Raw genomic sequence first — 17,937 nt, 5'->3', positions numbered from 1 at the left:
CTGTTGGGGGGACGGCAGTGCAACGAGGGCATGCTTTAGGGAGGAGGGCCATTTGGTGGCAATGCAGGAGCAGTTAAAGGGGACTTTGCATGGGGAAAGGGCCACGTTGTGGCTGCATGAGGGGCCGCCAGAGGCCACGGATGAGAAGGTGACACCATGAAGAGGTGGCCAAGGATAGCAAAAGGGGGCTGCAGGGGGGCCAGTAGTCAAGAGGGTGACTGCACGGGGCTGCAGACGGTAGGAGGAAGGAGCCGCCAGGAGGGTGGTCAGCTCGTGGAGCAGTCGATGCTTGAGGAGCACCATCAGAGGAGCCTGCCACTGAGTTGAAGAAGTAGGAGTTCCCGAGACAGCAGGGTAGGAAGGAGGACCTCCAAGGGAGGGGCGACAAGGACTTCAAGGCGGGTTGCAGGCCATAGAGGAGGAAGAGTGCCAGTTACATGAGAGAGAGGCCATCAGAAGGCTATTGAGGGCCGCCATTGACAAGGAGAAAAAACCGAGGGACTGAATATGGAGAGAGAGGGCGAGTCGCCACTTGCAGGAGGCGCATGAAGCCATCAGCAAGGAGGTTTAAGCTTCGGGGGTTGAGGACCGCCACATGCAGAAAGGAGGGCGAGCACCCTAATGGGCAGTAGCCCGCTATAAGGAGGAGGGTGCTGCTGCAGAGGAGCGACAAAAAAGGTGGCAAAGGGCTGCCATAAGGGCGGATTGCCAGGGCCATGCAGGAGGGAAACTTCAATGGCAGGAGAAGGAGGAAGGCCGGGAGCTCTTGGACGCAATTAAGGGATGAGTTGAGGGCTGCCTAAGGGGTGGCCAATTGAATGTATGAAGGTTATGTAGTTGAAAGGTCGCCATGGACCGATTCGCAGCCACCAAGGGCCGCTATCATAGTCTTGGATAATGGTTATGTAATACATAATTGGTTGATGTTTTTTGCCGAGTTCGCCATCAGTCTCGTCTGTGTCTCGTCTTTTGCTGTGTGCCCGTGGTAGCAGTGGCTCTGGGATTGCGTGTGTGTGTGTGTGTGTGTGTGTGTGTGTGCGCAGAGAGAGAGAGAGAGAGAGAGAGAGAGATTGATTGTGGTTGCAGATTGAGTGTGATTTTGTGTGCGATCGAGGTGTGCAAAGCCTCCCGATGTGAGCGTGTTTAGAGGTATGGGTGCCTTTGTGTGTGCGTCAATTAATGTGATTGCGTGTAGCCAATTCTGCTCGTAAGTGAGGCTGTTTAGTGCAAGTTGCAAAAAGTGTGTGTGTGTGCGTTTCTGAGTGGCTTGGGGTGCTGGATATCTGTTGGGCTATAGAGAGGCATCTAGTTTGTGTATTTTGTGTGTTTCCATTTCCCCCATCCCATCGGCTTTATTTTTAGGTGGGTCATTGGGTCCCCCATTGATAGCATACAGAGGGACGAGACATTGTACTGTACACAAGGCCATTACTCAAAGTGCATTAAAAGAATGTGCATATGAACGGACCATGTTTGGTAGTTTGTATTTGTGAGACAATCGATCTTGTGTGTGGTGTGTAGTGTTTATTGACATTAGAGGCCATATTGTTGTATGTGTGTAATAATGTTTCCTATTGACAAATAGCCATAGAGTAGGCAGGGTCCCTTGGATAGCCTATGAATGGGCTCTTCCAAGTATGGGCGTGTTACGAGTGTGAAAAAATTGTGCAAGTATTTGAATTATAAAAAAAGGAGTTGAGAGGTTAGCTTCGGTGAATTGATTGTTGATTTTTTGCATCAATTTGTCATCGTTTGAGAAGTCACATTGTCGAGGAGGAGCTTTAGTGGAGTTATTTTATTGTAATAATGTTATTGTTTAAGAAAAGATTCATGATCCTCATGTGCACAAAAACGAGGCAAAGTAGGAGAGAACATCGTTGTGAGGGGGAACAAGAGTGAGCATTCACCAATGCAGGAAAAGGACCACCAAGAGACACGCAAAGAAAGCCGCTCCATTAAATCATCTCTCTCGCCTTGTGATGCAAGAGGGCTGCAGATATGCACATCGAAAAAAAACTCTCCCTCTCTTGCCTTCACTCGCACATGGCACCTATCTCGCTCAGGCTCTCTCTCCCCCCCCTCAGTGCTCTCGCTATCACCTTGGGTGCAAGCAATCCCTCACCCATTGTCTCAGAGGAGCAGGGTCAGCTTCCCCTTTGCAATCAAGTCCGCACTTAGCTTGCCCTCTCCTATGATGGGCTTGCATCCAACACACAGCCACACCCACCATTGGCATCTCGCTCTCTCACCATGCGCTCTCTGTTCCGCCTCCAATTTCCTTTCTTAATTACCTTCAGGTGGTTGGAACCTGCCTATCCACACTCAACTGCTTCTACATGTCACCAAATTTGTTTCCCTCCATCAGGTGGTTGGAACCTGCCTATCCACACTCAACTGCTTCTACATGTCACCAAATTTGTTTCCCTCCATCTTTGCCCAGTGCCATCCAAAATCATGTCTGCCACCACTTATAGCCTTGGTCCATAGTTCTGCAATTTGCCAGTCATGGCCAGAAAAACACTCAACTTCTCTCTATTCTTGATCGTCCCCTCAGAGCCCTATGCATGCCTATCATCTATGGTGTTGCTTCTAATTCCCTGTCGTGCCTTAACCATCCGCAACCCTCTCCACTAGCCAAAAACACTTGGTGCTTGACTGCACTCCAATCCCTCCCCTCTACAGAGCAGCCACATAGAGAGAGATAGAGAGTGGCCGACGGTCCACACAAAAAACTCTCTCCTTCCAAGATACCTTCTCAGCCTATACGTGCATGCAAATGACGTGAAAAAACTTTCTTGATATATGGGCAAAAAGATCTTACTCTTCCTCTCTCTCTCTCTCTCCACATGGCTTCTTTTCCTTTTTTCATCGCAAAGCCCACGATAGCATGTTAGCAACAAGCTAACCCAAGTGTTTTCTTTTGATAGATCAAGAATATTGTAACTCCTATTTTCGAGATGGATATCGTCATTGATTATAAGCTTCCAAATTGTATCAACTTATCTTTAGTTAGAGCTCCCAGATTATTAATTTTTGACCAAATAAACCTTTGCTAAGGTATAAAGGCCAATTCTTGTAAGTTAATATTTCAAGTTTTGGATAATAGAAACACAACGTGAGATAACGACACTCACTTCTCTCCTTCTCGTGCTTCCTATTCCCTTCCTGGTTGTCACATTGTAGTGCCATCTATTGTGTTGCAACAACAGGTAAGAGCTCTATGCATTGATGTAAACATATCATGGTAAACTGTAGCTTATGGCATCACCAACCTGCGGCCTAATTTTATCATAATTATAAGTAGGAATTTAAGCTAAGAAATCACAAAGTAAGCATAGGTGGGGTATTGGGGCATAATTGCTAAGCACTTAGATGTATTTGGGGTCAAAACAACACATTGTAAACTTATCAACATGGTATGCCATCTGCAAATCATTTTAAACGATTTTAATACTTGTTGTAAGGAACAATATCTACTAGGTTAATATTTTTTTACCTCAGTTTCCTCATCCTTCTCTTCAAAAATTTTCTTTGTAAGATTGCTGGATCCATCATCTCTACCAATCGCGATTAGTGGTTTGTGTGTATGAAAAGCGCCTTCTGCTATGCTTTCATAGAATGAGGCACATAATTTGATTTCCATAAGTGTACTTACTATTGTTTGCACCAACTTCTATTTGTTTTCAAAGGGGAGGAAAGAGAGGCTTGATGGGAGACCTTGGTCTTCAAAGTCAATTTGAAAATTGACTTTCTCTTCCTTTCCACTGGGATCCTTCATGCTCGCATAGATAGCAAGCACTTTGAGCGACTCATTGTTGGGGGGTTCTATCATTGCATAGATCCAATGACCAACAAAATTATGAATCCGGAGGGATGAGCTACTTGGCGCTAGGACATGGAAACACTCACACGATTAGTGAGCTAATCATGGCAACATGAATGGTGACTCTATGAGGTGAGCTTCTAGGCCTATGGAGGAGCTAAGCCAGAATGATGGGCAATCTCCACATCCACTTCCCTTCACCTCCAATCAACCCAATCACACACACTAACAATTGCAAGACGCACACAACACTAATCCTATCATGCAACACACTAATTGCAAGTACACACACATACATCTATCGAGCACGACACTCCAATCAAACCTACATGCACACACAAGCAAAAGAGGGCAATCACACAAGATTAGAGAGGGATTAACCACTAATTAGTTACAATCTAGCTAATCAAAGGATCATAAGCAATCATAAGAAGCATGAGAGAGGCATAGTGAAAGAGAATTAAGCATTGATTAGTGTTAATCAAGTCACATGAGCAAGGAGAATCTCAAGGACTCCATAGCCACAGAGTGCTCTCAACAAATGAGCTTGAGAATCCTAATTTCTTTTACACCCTCCCTTATATACCTAGGGTAAAAATATACAATATTCGGGTGCCTAAGGCCTTTAGGGATCCACCATTTACTACATTTTCCACCTAGGCACACTAACTGACTTGTTCTTTACAGCTTGGAAAAATAAATGAGGAATTTACAATACATGACCATTTTGGGAAAATGTGGAAAATGTGTAACTCCAATCTTTACTACTTCTTTGTATGTATCCTTGATGTGCATCCGTACATCTTTGGTTTTTAGCAGCGTCTGCTAACTGACGTTGACTCAGTTAACACTTCCCCCTTTCAATTTTAGTGTCTGTTCTCAAGAACTGTTGAAAAGTGTTCGTGGAGAATGTGGAAGGTTTTTGATTGGTTTTTGATGGCGTGATCGTCTTCATTTGTCTTTGGATTTTTTGATGAGGTTCAACTTGTTGCATCATCTTGATTGGTCCAAATATTTTTGTTGTGAGAGATGATGTTACATTTTTTCGTTGTAATACATAATGAGGAGGCTTCTATTTCTTTATGAAAAGTATGTACAAGGGAAGTAGAATGATGAGGTCCTAAATTAGGGTCTAATACCTGGATAACCAAAGGGAAAAAACCCAGTGGGAAAAAAGTGCCTTTGGGATACGTGCATTATTGAAGTACTTATTAGCATAGAAAATGTTAATAAAGTACTGAAGGGATTATTTGATATAGATATAGCATTAAACAATGTGATATCCATGGAAGTTTACTGGGCCAACACCAATTTGCCGAGGTCAACACCAAGCGATGGGGAGCGTTGGGCAGTCATCAAATCTCCTATTCACTCGATGCTGACTCCACTATCACATGTAATGAATTTAACACCAAGGTCAACACCAAGCAATGGGGAGCGTTGGGCACAGTCCCCAAGATTCCTATTCACCCAGTATGGACTCCACTGTATGACTTGTATTTCCGTTGTCGATTATCATGCCCCAAGCTCTTTGCTATCACCTATAATGGCTTTAACACTAAGGTCAACACCAAGCGATAGGGAGCATTAGGCAATCACCAAGCTTCCTGTTTGCCCTGTATTGACTCCATTGCATGACTTGTCAGTTAGCATGACATTGAGTTTCCTATTGTAGTCCACTCAAGGTGCATAAGTGGAAGCAAAAAGAGTGTCTAATGCATATGTCCAATGATGGGACATCCTATTTATCCATATAAAAAAATGCATGGAAAAAAATATGCTATGCAAGAAGGATTTTGAGGGATTCTTCAAAAAGATGGTGTAGCTATAAAAGCATATAACATGGCTTTGCAAGCTGGCACCCCTTTAAGAATGGTTTTCATTGTCGAGGATAGGTGCTCTCATCTTACTGTGCACTGTGCGTGAGTGTTGGACTCTACGACACTCCACCAATTGTAAGTTAATAGACTTTGACTCTTATGCTCATCTCATCCAGCATAAGTAGCATGACATAGATATGCTCAACTCTTCCAGCTTGAGCGTAAGCTTAATAACTATAACTCTTAGCACATAGTTTATTATGACTTTAAGCTTTGGGACTAATGATTTGCTCATTTCATGGCTTAGCAGCCTGACTATGCCTGACTCTGACTAGGACAAAGAGTGTATTTTGCACCTTGACGACTTGACTTTTTACATTCTTGTGCTTAGTACAAACATTTCTTTATGTAAAAGTAAGCTTGAATCCTCAAAAAGGGTATTAGTGAAGGACCAAGTTGGCATTGAAGGTTTCTTTTTCTATATCTGTTTTATCATCTTTGAATGTGCATTCTAGTTGGTTGGGTTGTCCTTCTTTGACTGTGAAGACTCCATTATTTGTTTTATTCTCTAATTAGTCCTGTTGATAGGAGTCTTTGGTGTTGTTGTAGGCCTTTGCTCACTGAAGGCATTTGGCTTTTGACTAGGAGAATTGGAAGACTTAGGAGTCCAAATCTCTTGATGACCTTTGTATCTCCATTGTTGACTTTGCCTTGCTCTAGGTCTTGTTGAGTTCTTGAGATCTTCATGCAAGTTTAGTGTAGTTGCAGATGGCTTGTGGTTGACTGGTAGCCAAATCTTTGTATAACCTGTGTAGAATCCTTGTCCAAGAGGAACATTCTTTGAGATCTGTCTCTGTTATTTATCTTCTTCTGAGTTGTAGACTTCAGTATTTTTTGATGTTGTCCTGTTGTATACGTGCTACTTAGGTATCCTGGGATATTGTCGAGGTTGATACCTAATGTGCCTTCTTTCTTGGAAGGGTCTTAATGTTGCTTATTCATATGCTCTAACCTGCGGTTTTGGCATCCATATATGTCTGTTACCTCTATAGTGCTCCTATTTCTTTAAGTTCCATTGTGATGCTATGCATCCCATGTGTTTGCCTTTCTGTGTGTATTTTCTGTGTTTAATCCAAACTGTATCATTGACTTTGACTAAACTGCTCGAAACAAACACTTTCTTGACTTCTCTTTGCTTCCTTGAGTACTTTGTGTTGGCGGATACGCCGTGTCGGACATCACCACAGCTAGAACTCACCTAACAAGATTTGTCAGCTAAGGATGAATCTCAACCCGCAGGTGTGTGGAAGAAAGCATAGGGTGTCAACCTACGCTCGACCGACTATTGACTACTTCCTACAGAGGTCTCTACCCAATGTCTAAGCTACATCCTTCAAGAGTACACAAGAGGAGATTTCCTACTACACTTTCAAGAGCCAAATACCCATCAAACGTTCTCGAAACGCTATGGAACTTGAGGAAAATCCTATGAACACCAATAGGTCGCTCTCCCTAAGGTCCATGAACCAAAACTAAAGTGCCTAATGTGTAGCTCTACTCATTGTGAACGCGTGGATGTGCTGAAATACAAAAACGGATAACGTATGCTCACCAAATCACCAGATATAGCTCATGGATCGAGCTCGCAAATCCGGGTCGTACACCTACAATGTAGGTGTTGACGTGTAGCTCTCTTCGGGGGCAACACGTTGCACTTCTTCGCACTTGATTCTGACTACCAGTGCATGTGTAGCGTCAAGATAAAACTCTCACTCTCTCTCGTACACAGAGTGAAGGAGTACGAGCGGAAGTGCGACGCGAGAGAGAGTGCGAGAAGAAGAGCACGACGATATGGTGAACTCGCTCTACTGTAATGTGTAGAGCATAGCGAGTTCTTATTAGGTTTTTACAAAAGAATATGTGTACATACCTGGCGGCCCGCCCACTTACCTGGGCGACCACATTGGGCTTTATACCCCAACAACCTCCCACTTAAAGTCCAATGTGGTACTTTAAGTGTAAGAGAAGCTTCTATACAAGCTAATATACAAGAGATGTAGAGAAGTGATGTACTACCCTACACCTAACTGCTTGCGAAAATGCGCAAAGCTCTCTGAGGGAAGTTCTTTTGTAAGTAGATCAGCAGGATTTTCTGTGGTGTGAACTTTGACAAGCTGAAGTTGCTTATCCTCGAGCATTTCCCTGATGAAATGATACTTCACATCCACATGCTTTGTCTTTGAGTGATAAACTGGATTGCGAGCCAATTGTATAGCACTTTGACTATCATAATATAACACAGGCATCTCTTCTTTGATTCCCGAATCTGTTACTAGTCGATTAAGCCAAATTGATTCTTTGCATGCCTCTGATACTGCAACATATTCAGCCTCTGTAGTAGACTGAGTAACACAATCTTGTAATCTAGAAGGCCATGATACTGCTCCACCAGCCAATGTAAAGACATACCCTGACGTAGACCTTCGGTTGTCTAAGTCAGCCAAAGACTTTGAGATGCTTGTATGAGGACATTTTGCCTGACCATACCATCTCTGGCACTGAATCCTTCTTCAAAACCTTGCTAGGAGATCTATTTACAAGATGAACAGCTGTTGATACAGCTTCAGCCCAAAACCCATTTGGCAGTTGTGCATTAGACAACATACTTCTGACCTTCTCTTGTATAGTCCTATTCATCCTCTCTGGAACACCATTTTGAGGAGGATTGTAAGGAGCAGTAAGTTCACGTTTTATACCTTTTGACTCGCAAAAGTCCTGAAAGGCCTTTGAAACATACTCTCCACCATTGTCAGTGCGTAAGCATTTAAGCTTCTTGCCACTCTGATTCTCCACAAGTGTCACAAACGTTTTGAAAACACTAAACGCTTCATCCTTGTGCTTGAGAAAGTAAACCCATACTTTCCTCGAGTAATCATCTATAAATTTCATAAAGTAAGAAGCTCCCCCTAGCGATAGGTTAGGCATAGGTCCACACAAATCACTATGAACAAGTGCCAACTGTGTATCTCTTCTACTGCTTCTATGCTTATGTGGCTGCTGTGTTTGCTTACCAACAGACAATGTTCACAGAATTCAAAATCATTAAATGAAAAGCCAGGCAAATAACCAGAACGATACAAGATTTCCATTCCCTTCTTGGACATATGTCCTAACCGGCTATGCCACAAAGAAACGTTCGGCTGCTCGGTTACATTGATTACATTTTTAGAGACATTTGATACATAAATCATGTAAAGTCCTCCAGACTTTACTCCATGTGCTACTTTCATAGAACCCTTGGATATCTTCCACATGTTCTGTCCAAAAGTGGTGATGTAGCTAGCATCATCAAGTAAACCTGTGCTGATCAAGCTCTTTGTAATTGCGGGAACATGTCTCACATTCTTCAACGTGAAAGAAGAGCCATTCTGAAACTTCAATTGAACATCACCAACACCTAAGATCTCACATGTCTGCCCATTGCCTAGCCGAACATGATCTTTAGTGGTCACATAAGAGGTAAACCACTCCTTGTTTGGAGACACATGAAGTGATGCCCCTGAGTCTATAATCCAGTCACTCAGTGCATTTCCATCAGATGCTATAAGAAGAGCTGAGTCCATTGTATTCTTCAAGAAGTAGATGTCTCCTGACACTAGACTGTCATCCTCTGCAATAGTGTTTGTCACATTTATTTCTTAAATCTTCACTGAGGACTTGTTCTTCTCACCATGGTCTTCAACTTTCTCTTTGCCTTTTTCTGCTTTCCATTCTCTGCAGTCTCTTTTCATGTGACCCTTCTTGCCACAATGGTAGCATTCTATGTCACTCTTGCCTTTAGCACTGTGGGACTTGCTACGAGACTGATTCCTCTTTCCACCTTTGTACTTTTCTTTGGTCCTTCCCCTGAAAACTAAGGCTGTTCCTTTGCCTTTGTCCATTGTCTTTCTATTGGTTTCTTCAGTAAGCAGAATTCCTTCTACACCTGCTATGTTCAAACCTTCTGGAGGTGCAGAATTACTCAAAGCTGTGCGAAAAGTGTCCCAACTTTACGGCAATGTGATCAACAGGAACATAGCTCTAACAGGTTCATCAAACTTGACACCTTGAGCTGACAACTGACTATAGATTGTGTTGAATTCATTCAGATGATTGGACATAGGTGTCCCTTCTTTCATCTTCAAGTCAACAAGCTTCTTAAGCCAGTATACCTGTGACGCTGCACTGTGCTTCTCATAAAGATCACTCATCTTTAACCATGCTTGATAAGCGGACATCTCGTCTGCTACATTGAAGTAAACGCTTTCTGCCAAAGTCAGCATAATGGTAGAAACTGCCAATTCATCCATTTTGCTCCATTCATCTTCGTCCATATCTTCTGGGTTTATCCCCTTGAGCTTTATAGGTTTTATCTGCTTCTTTTGTACCAACACGTGCCAAATCTGCTTCTTCCACAATGGGAAATTGGTTCCATCCAGCTTCTTGATATTGTAAAGAGCAGTGTCCTATGATCCAGCCATAGCTATGCTTCACAGTAGTTTACTTTTCTGGCAAAAATTCGGCAGAGTTTCCCCTGTAAACTGACCTCTGAACCAATATCAACCTGATGAACTAGTGAATGTCGCCTACAGTCTGTGTGTAGATGCGCCCGTGTCGTATGTGACACGCCTCCAAGAACTGTGAGCCGTCCTTCGATGTGTAGACAGCCACAAATCAACACTTTGGGAGTGTCGATATCCTCAGCACCTACAGTCGTAGGCCGAAACCAAATTTGCAGAGTCGGATCTGCACCCGTCGAGACCACGTAGTGGAAAATGGCCTGCGCAGACCTTTGTCGAAGCCGAACGGTGGCCGAGATGACCTCAGAATGAAATTTTGACAGCACCGAGTCCTCCGGGCTCACCCACGAGATTTGGGGCCGTGTCTTTGCCTGTCGAATTTCACTCCAATCTGAGCTGGTGACTCTAGCCTCCTGCAGTGCTGCCCCGAGCCTCGATCTGAGCTCTGATACCAATTGAAGGAGTACGAGCGAAAGTGCGACGCGAGAGAGAGTGAGAGAAGAAGAGCACGACGATATGGTGAACTCGCTCTACTGTAATGTTTAGAGCATAGTGAGTTCTTATTAGGTTTTTACAAAAGAATATGTGTACATACCTGGCGGCCCGCCCACTTACCTGGGCGACCACATTGGGCTTTATACCCCAACACAGACTACGCTCAACTCACACACAAAAAAATTATAAAAATGACAAAGGTCCTTGCATTAAGGTCAAAAGTGGTATAAAAACCTTACAATCTCAACCTTTAATGTCCCAATTTGACCATTTACTAAGTCTAAATGTCAAAAATGGGATACAATTTGGAAGCTTCTGCAAGCCCCACTATTTACAAAGGTGAAATGATGGTTTCTTCTCAATTAAGGAATAATTACGAAGGAAATTAGTATCCCACCGGGCAATCATCCTCCGTTGGCTGTGTCCAACCACTAACACTCCCCCCCTCCTAGATCATGTCGTCCCCGACATGACAGTAGAGCTGCTTCTTTAGTGGAGGCTTTGGGGAATCTTCATAAGAGACTCATATCGTGCATGCTGGGCTAGTAATGTAGGGCCGAATATATATGTATCAATGGTGAAGAAACCGATGTAGAAGGATTCTTCAAAGGCCTGGAGATGGTACAAGGGCAAAAACATTATTCGCTGGTAGAGGGCATATATCACCTCATGGGAAGGCTGAGCAGAGAGTTCATATGCACATCTATATGTGTCTTGGAAGAAGAATATGATGTCTGTTACCTGTTCAAGTTCTCAAAAACTGCCAGAAGGGTTTTACATATTTTCCTGCGCATAATGCAAGATAGGTCAAGCGAGCCAATGAACAATATAATGGCGCCCGTTAGGGTTTTCACCATGTATTTCTCACTCATTATCTCGCCTTCATTTAAGCCTCGAAGCTTTGGATAGTTGAGCCACGTGGGGTGGCTTTTCTGCAGCAACTCTTGTTCTTTCCAGGTTCGCATCCTTGGTAGAGGACAAAAGCTAAGGTTGTCTCTGATTATTTTAAGCGTCTCTACCAAATGTACTAAATATTGTGGGTATTTAGTTAGCCATGCCTTTTTCCATTTTGGTTGAAAGTCCACAATAAGCTTAACACCTTCTGGTTTGGAGATATCTTCGTCGTATAGTGGCACTATCGGCTCCTCTTTAATCCGCTTGTTTATTGTAGCAGCTTTATACTTGAGAAGAGGATATGGGAGAGAAGGTTGTAGCCATTCATGTAGAACGACATTTGCATCTAACTTCTGAATGGTCATAGACTTCAATACCCTCTCCTCCCACTCCATTGCTTCTTTGGTGATGTCTTTTATTGCCACTTCTATTTCCTTTTGTAGATTTTCTTCTTCTTCTTGTGTCAGATCTCGGGGCTCTTGGGATGGTCCCACAAGGATGTCCTCTTGCATTGTTGTGTCCACTGGATCTGACACATTGTCTATGTCAATTCCTTCCATTGTTGCTGGCCATGTGCTCAAGTGTGGCTCTTCACTCTGCTGTTGGCCTTTCAGCTCATCAATCTGCTTCTGAGATGCTTTCTTTTCCTGCTCAGCTTGATCCCCTATGCTCATTAAGAGGTCATTCAATTCAGCATTGGATTTTTCAGCCTCTTCTAGATTCCTCTTGGTGTCTTCATTTTCTGTTTGCATCCTCTCTATATCATCTTCTTTTTCAAGACTGCTAGCTCATCTTTCATGGCGTTGTTCTCATCCTCCAAACGGCTTTGCATCACTAGGGAGCCCTCGGCCAGCATCAATCTTTGTCTCTTCTTCAATGTCAACTCCTTTTAGAGTTCCTTCATCTGTTCTTCATGTATATCCTTCTCTGAAGCAATGTTAGTTGAGGTAGCAGCTTTGACTCTACTTGGAGATGCCCTTCGCCTCTGGATGGTCTGATCTTTCACTTTAATTTGATCTTTTTAGCTCTATAACTTCGTCCTGGCTTGCCTCATGTTCTAGCTCAGCTTTTTCCTTAGCATTCCTCAAAGTTTCCACTTATTTGGACTCATCAACAAGCTGGAGTGTCAAGTTGTCTCTTTCTTTCTCCTCATCCGTCAGTGATTTGCGGATTTTCTTATACTCTTCATCTACTCTTTGAAGCTTTTGATCCACTGCCTTACTCTGACTTTCCAGCTCTTGGCATCTTTTTAATGCCGCATCCAGATCAGCTTGCAGCTTGGCTTGCTTCTGTGTGTTCGCTTGGTCCTGCTTTTGCAGCGAGTCCACCTCAGATTTGATTTGAACTTCATTTTCTTTGAGATTATCAATTTCACTCTCAGTGGCCATAGACCTTGTTGTGAGCCCAATGAGTCTTTGCATCACTTCGTCCCAATCATTGGCTTGTGGCTGTAAATCCATTGTATTTGTGGCCATTTCCTTCAACTACACTAATTGAGGGCTCATCATATATTCTTTGGGTTTAGTGCTCGACAACTCAAAATCTGCATTAGCTGCCTCTTCTCAAGAGTATCCAAAAGCTAGGAGATCAAGAAATATTCTATAGGTTTTTTCTTCTAGATCTGGCTTCTCATCTTTTGGTTCAACTTCTGCCTTCTACTCATCTTCTTTGTTCTCCTCTTCCTTGGAGTCTTGTTGCCCATTAGATTTGTTCAACTTTCAGTTTGTTAGGTTTGAGGAGGACTAGGAGGAGGTGGTGATGGTGGAGGACTGGATTCTTGGCTTGATGGTGGGGTTGGTTGCTTCTTCTGAAGTCTCCATCAGCCTTTGTTTTCCTCTCTCTTTCTTGGCCTTCCTGCTCTTCTAGCAGCTGCCATCTCACATCATCAACTTCTTCTTTGGTAAAAGGTATATTTGGGATATTCTCAACTGTAGCATCTATGATCTCGAAATTCCTTATATAATCTTCAAAGCGATCTCTTTGAGTTCTTAAAGAAGATCCAGACATAGCCTCAAATGAGGGCTTCCATAATTCACTCAGATCCCCTTTTAGCACTCTCTGCTGTGAAAATTTCCATTAGTCTTTCCAGCCTTGCTGCTTTCTACGACTTTGTTTCCTTTACTGGCACATGTAGATTTTCTTTCTTTCCCTTCTTGGGCTCTAGCGGCTCTTCTAGCATTGTCGCTAAACGGTGCTTCAACCTTGTGGCTACCCTTGGAGCCTTAGGAGGCTCTTCTTCTTTGTCTTCCTTCAGCTTGAGCCAATCATTTTGGGAGGGAGGTAGAGGCCAATTTCCCTTGGCATGCAATGCTCCATAGATGACTTTGGTTATCAACTCACCGGGTACAATATAAGTGGGATTTTTGGTCCCCATTTTCACAAGGTTGTCGTGAATGTAAGCGGCATAGTTTATCTCCCTCGGGCGGATCTTCTGCATCACCCAAGTGAAAGTGGTGCCAATAGCTCCAGGTGGCATCCTCTATTTTTGTGGCTGCTTGGTACACAAGCGGAAGTACTGATTGTATAGTTGGCTCATGATGGCCACCTTCGGGTTTGCAATATCTTCAAATGTATAGTTATTTTTCTTTTCTAAGTAGACCTTAATGTCATCCTGTCTCTTAGTCACACTGTCTCCTTTGTTAGAGAGGTCAAGTGCTGCTGCCACCACCTTCTCTGTAATGACAATCATTGTATTAGTCTTGCCTTGCAGATCTGTAACTCTGGCTATGCCGTCCTCTTTGATTGTGGTGACAAATTCCCACACTCTTTTAACATCAATCCCTGCTAGCAAGGCTTCAAAGTAATTGTGGAGATCCTGTTTCTCCAAGTAGTCTACCATCTTGCTCCTGACAAATTCATTGAGCTCTTGAGGGATCATGGGGAGCTCTACTGCATTTCCCTCTGGATCTTTAAACACTCCTTGGTAGATTCTCAGATCATTGGTTTCTAGTAGGTCATCTTGAATCCAAGTGATTGTGGGCTTCAGGGTTCCCTCTGGGATAATAGAAGGCTCCACTTCTTCTAAGTACTCCTTGATAGTCATCCTCTTCTTCTTTGCAGGTGGCTTTGTGGCTTCCATGGATCCTGTTACACTCAGTAGTCCAAAGCTAGCATTTTCTACAGATTAGGTGATAAACTGAGTTCTGACTACCCAAACGACTTGAAAATTGAAATAAGAACTCAAAAGGGACTAGGGAAACCATGCATGTGCCCACAATAGATTTTTGGCTGAAAAATAAGCATGTAGACATCCTACACTTCTCTGATTTTGATGAAACTTGACATGCTTATGGCCCTTGACCTGTGCAACATGGCTATGTACTTGGAATTTGGTTTGGACATCAAAAAGTGCAATTTTGAGTAGATTTAGGCTTTTGGCTCACAAAATGGGTAGGATGTCCTATATGGATGGGCAATTGTTATCCAATTGGATTGACATTTGATATATAAGCTTCTTATACCATCTAAAAGACTCCCATGATGTCAATTCCTGCACAGAAGGTCAATATGACCCTGGAGACATGCTACACGTAGGATGTCTACTTTCTCAGAATGACTTAATTTTGGTTCTATGGGTAGCCCTTAGCATATAGAACATGGCCCTGCTCTTAGATTTTGATTTGGATCAGCATTGGTGTTGTTAGGAGCATGTCTAGTGTTTTTAGGCTCAGAAAAGTGCATCTTGGAGGTTTTGGGGGCCAAATGTGATGGGTCTGGCTTGAAATTTGATATATGAGATTGTTGAGATGTTATAAAGATATTTGGAACTCAAAAACACCAGCAGGAGGTCAAATAGGGCATTTAGACATCCTATGCATAGGATGTCTATTTCATTCTTTTTCATATGTGACTCCACTGTTAGCTTGGCAATGTGATAATGAGTATATTGTGCAAGTTTCATGTGATTTGGACTAGTTTTGGTAGGTCTATGACCCTTTATTGCCTCTATGCTCTGACTTTTCGTTTTTTGATGCATATGAGGGCAACTCTTATCCAAATGTGATGTAACTTGATGGCTAGGATGTATAAGCTATGTAGAAGCTGTGTATGAGGTGAGATATTGAGTTTGGTGCCCAAACATGGCCTTGAGACATCCTACACGTAGGATGTCTCCTGATGAATTTTTTTGGAGAAATGCAACTAGTGTATGCCCTTAGCCCCCCTGAGTCCCCTTGAAGCCTTATTTCAATAAAAAAGTAAAAAAGATAGATAGAAACTCCCTGTTTGGCTTTCAGAGCCTTTGAGTCATTTTTTGACTCTTGGAGTGCTTTTCGGCGATAAAATTTCTTGATGTCAATCTCCATAGCTTCATGGTTCCTTGGGGAACCTTGCCATATGGTTTTTGTTGGCTTTGGCTTCACTGGATCTCCGTTTGGCGATTTGTCGCTCTGAAAGCGCCCATGATTGCGTTTGCATGCCGTCAATGACTTGTGGTGGTCTACCCCCATAGGACTTGGTTGTTGATGGTCTAGGAAAGCCGCTCGTGAAGTTTGGTGGAAAACAGACATCCGGTTTGTCCGTGAGAGCTAGTTGACGCTTTGTGTGGTCCGATGCCGTTTCTGAAGCTTAGTCCTGCTTCGGGTCGCCTTATGGCCATGTGGGCTATATAGCCGTGTAGAGCATTTCAAGATGCTCCTACCCATGAGTTTTGGTAGCATTTGGGCAACTTTCCACCGATTTACCACTTGATGGCCTCTTGCAGGGCTCTAGAAGTTAGGGTTTTTCCCGTTGGGTTTTTTCCGCCTTTGTGCATTCAAGAGTGGTCTCCTATGCTAGAGTAAACCACCTATGAAGCCTTATTGCTATTGGGTTAGCCGTTAGGTGGCTACCTCTACCTGTAGGTCTCTACTGCCCATTCCCTGTGTGAACCCCACACTAGTTTTGGCGACAAAACATCAAACATACGGGAAAAGCTCAAGGTGGTGAGCCTACCTCTCATATCTCGAGCCTGTCGGGTGGTCGTGCGCGTCCTAGAAGCAGCTGGAATTCCCGTTCGCTCTAGGTGGCTGGAACTCTCTCTCAAGAAGGAAGTAGTAGAAATGAGCTCTAAGTGAAGTGAAAAAATCTTATACTGGGGGTCCCTGGACCACTTTCTATGAAATTTGACATGTGCTCCCAACTTCTTGCGAGATGCGGTTTAAGCTCGAAAAGTTCTTGATTTGGACTCCGTTTGCCCAGTTTCCGAGAAATTTGATGTTTCGGTCAAAATCTGGTCAAAACACGCCTCTCGCTCCATTCACATAATTGTACCCCCATTGTACCATAGGTTTTCCTATAGTCACTGATTATCCCCATATTTTTTGTTTTTGGTTACAACCATATTTCACCTGCTTTTTGTGTTTTTGAATTTTTTCTGCCGATAATGAGTAAAATTAAAAAGAAGATAGCAAAATAAACCCAGAAAATCTCCAAATATCACAATAACTCAAAAACATCACCGCAAAACACTATGTACACTCAAATGCAATTTTCATGGCCGGATTTCTCCGTTTTTCCAATATTTTGCCTGAAAAATGGCTATTTATACATATATACACACACCTAGAGGCCTAATTTGGTGTTTGGCCCCATATACTTGTAGATTCATGCTGTATAAAGGCATATGTACTTAGGTTAGTCCAGAAAATTTTGCAATCAAACAAAAACCCTTTAAAATAGTTGAAAAATATACCCTTTTTTGCTCTTTTCACCTTCATTGGGTCTGCATTGAGAATGCCTCCCCCCCCCCCCTAGTCGGAGTCCTCCCGGACGACAAGGTATCGCCTCAGGTATGTGCAGTGCATGGGTTAAAAATTGTGGTAATGCGCGGCCTTGGAATGTGGCCCTATTTCATGCATACTCAATCAATACATGGAAAAAATAATGTTGTGCGAGAGGAGGGAATAACAAAGATGCTTATTGGCATTCATTGTTGAGGTTTCCTATTTGTTGTTGATTTGGTTGGCGGATTTTCTTTGCAAGTAAAAGTTGTAACTCTACAACTCTCTGTTTGATCGTCTTTTTTACAAAAGTTGCTTCGGTTGCCACTACTGTCGATATGGCCGTGGTTGTCTCCGTGGTGGAGAGAATTGTCATGGCTGAATTGGTCGTAGTATTTTTCTCTTTTGCTTTCCATTTGTAGCTTTTTTTTGGAGACTTTTGTAGGTTTATTGTCTCATCCTTGGTTGTCATTGTTGTTCTGCTGATCGGCACCCACATAGATCGGTTTGTCGATTTCATATGTAGTGAGTGTCTGGCTGCTGGTGTTGCTTGTACTGAAGGGAGTTCCTGTTGCTTTGGTTTGGGGATCCAAATGCGAGTCGCATTTAAGTGGCTACTGAGCTTTCTCTTTGGGATCCATATCTTT

This window comes from Adiantum capillus-veneris, chromosome 10, assembly GCF_014529385.1.
Source record: "Adiantum capillus-veneris isolate H3 chromosome 10, ASM1452938v2, whole genome shotgun sequence".
Lineage (NCBI taxonomy): Eukaryota > Viridiplantae > Streptophyta > Polypodiopsida > Polypodiales > Pteridaceae > Adiantum > Adiantum capillus-veneris.
This window is presented reverse-complemented; position numbering follows the sequence as displayed.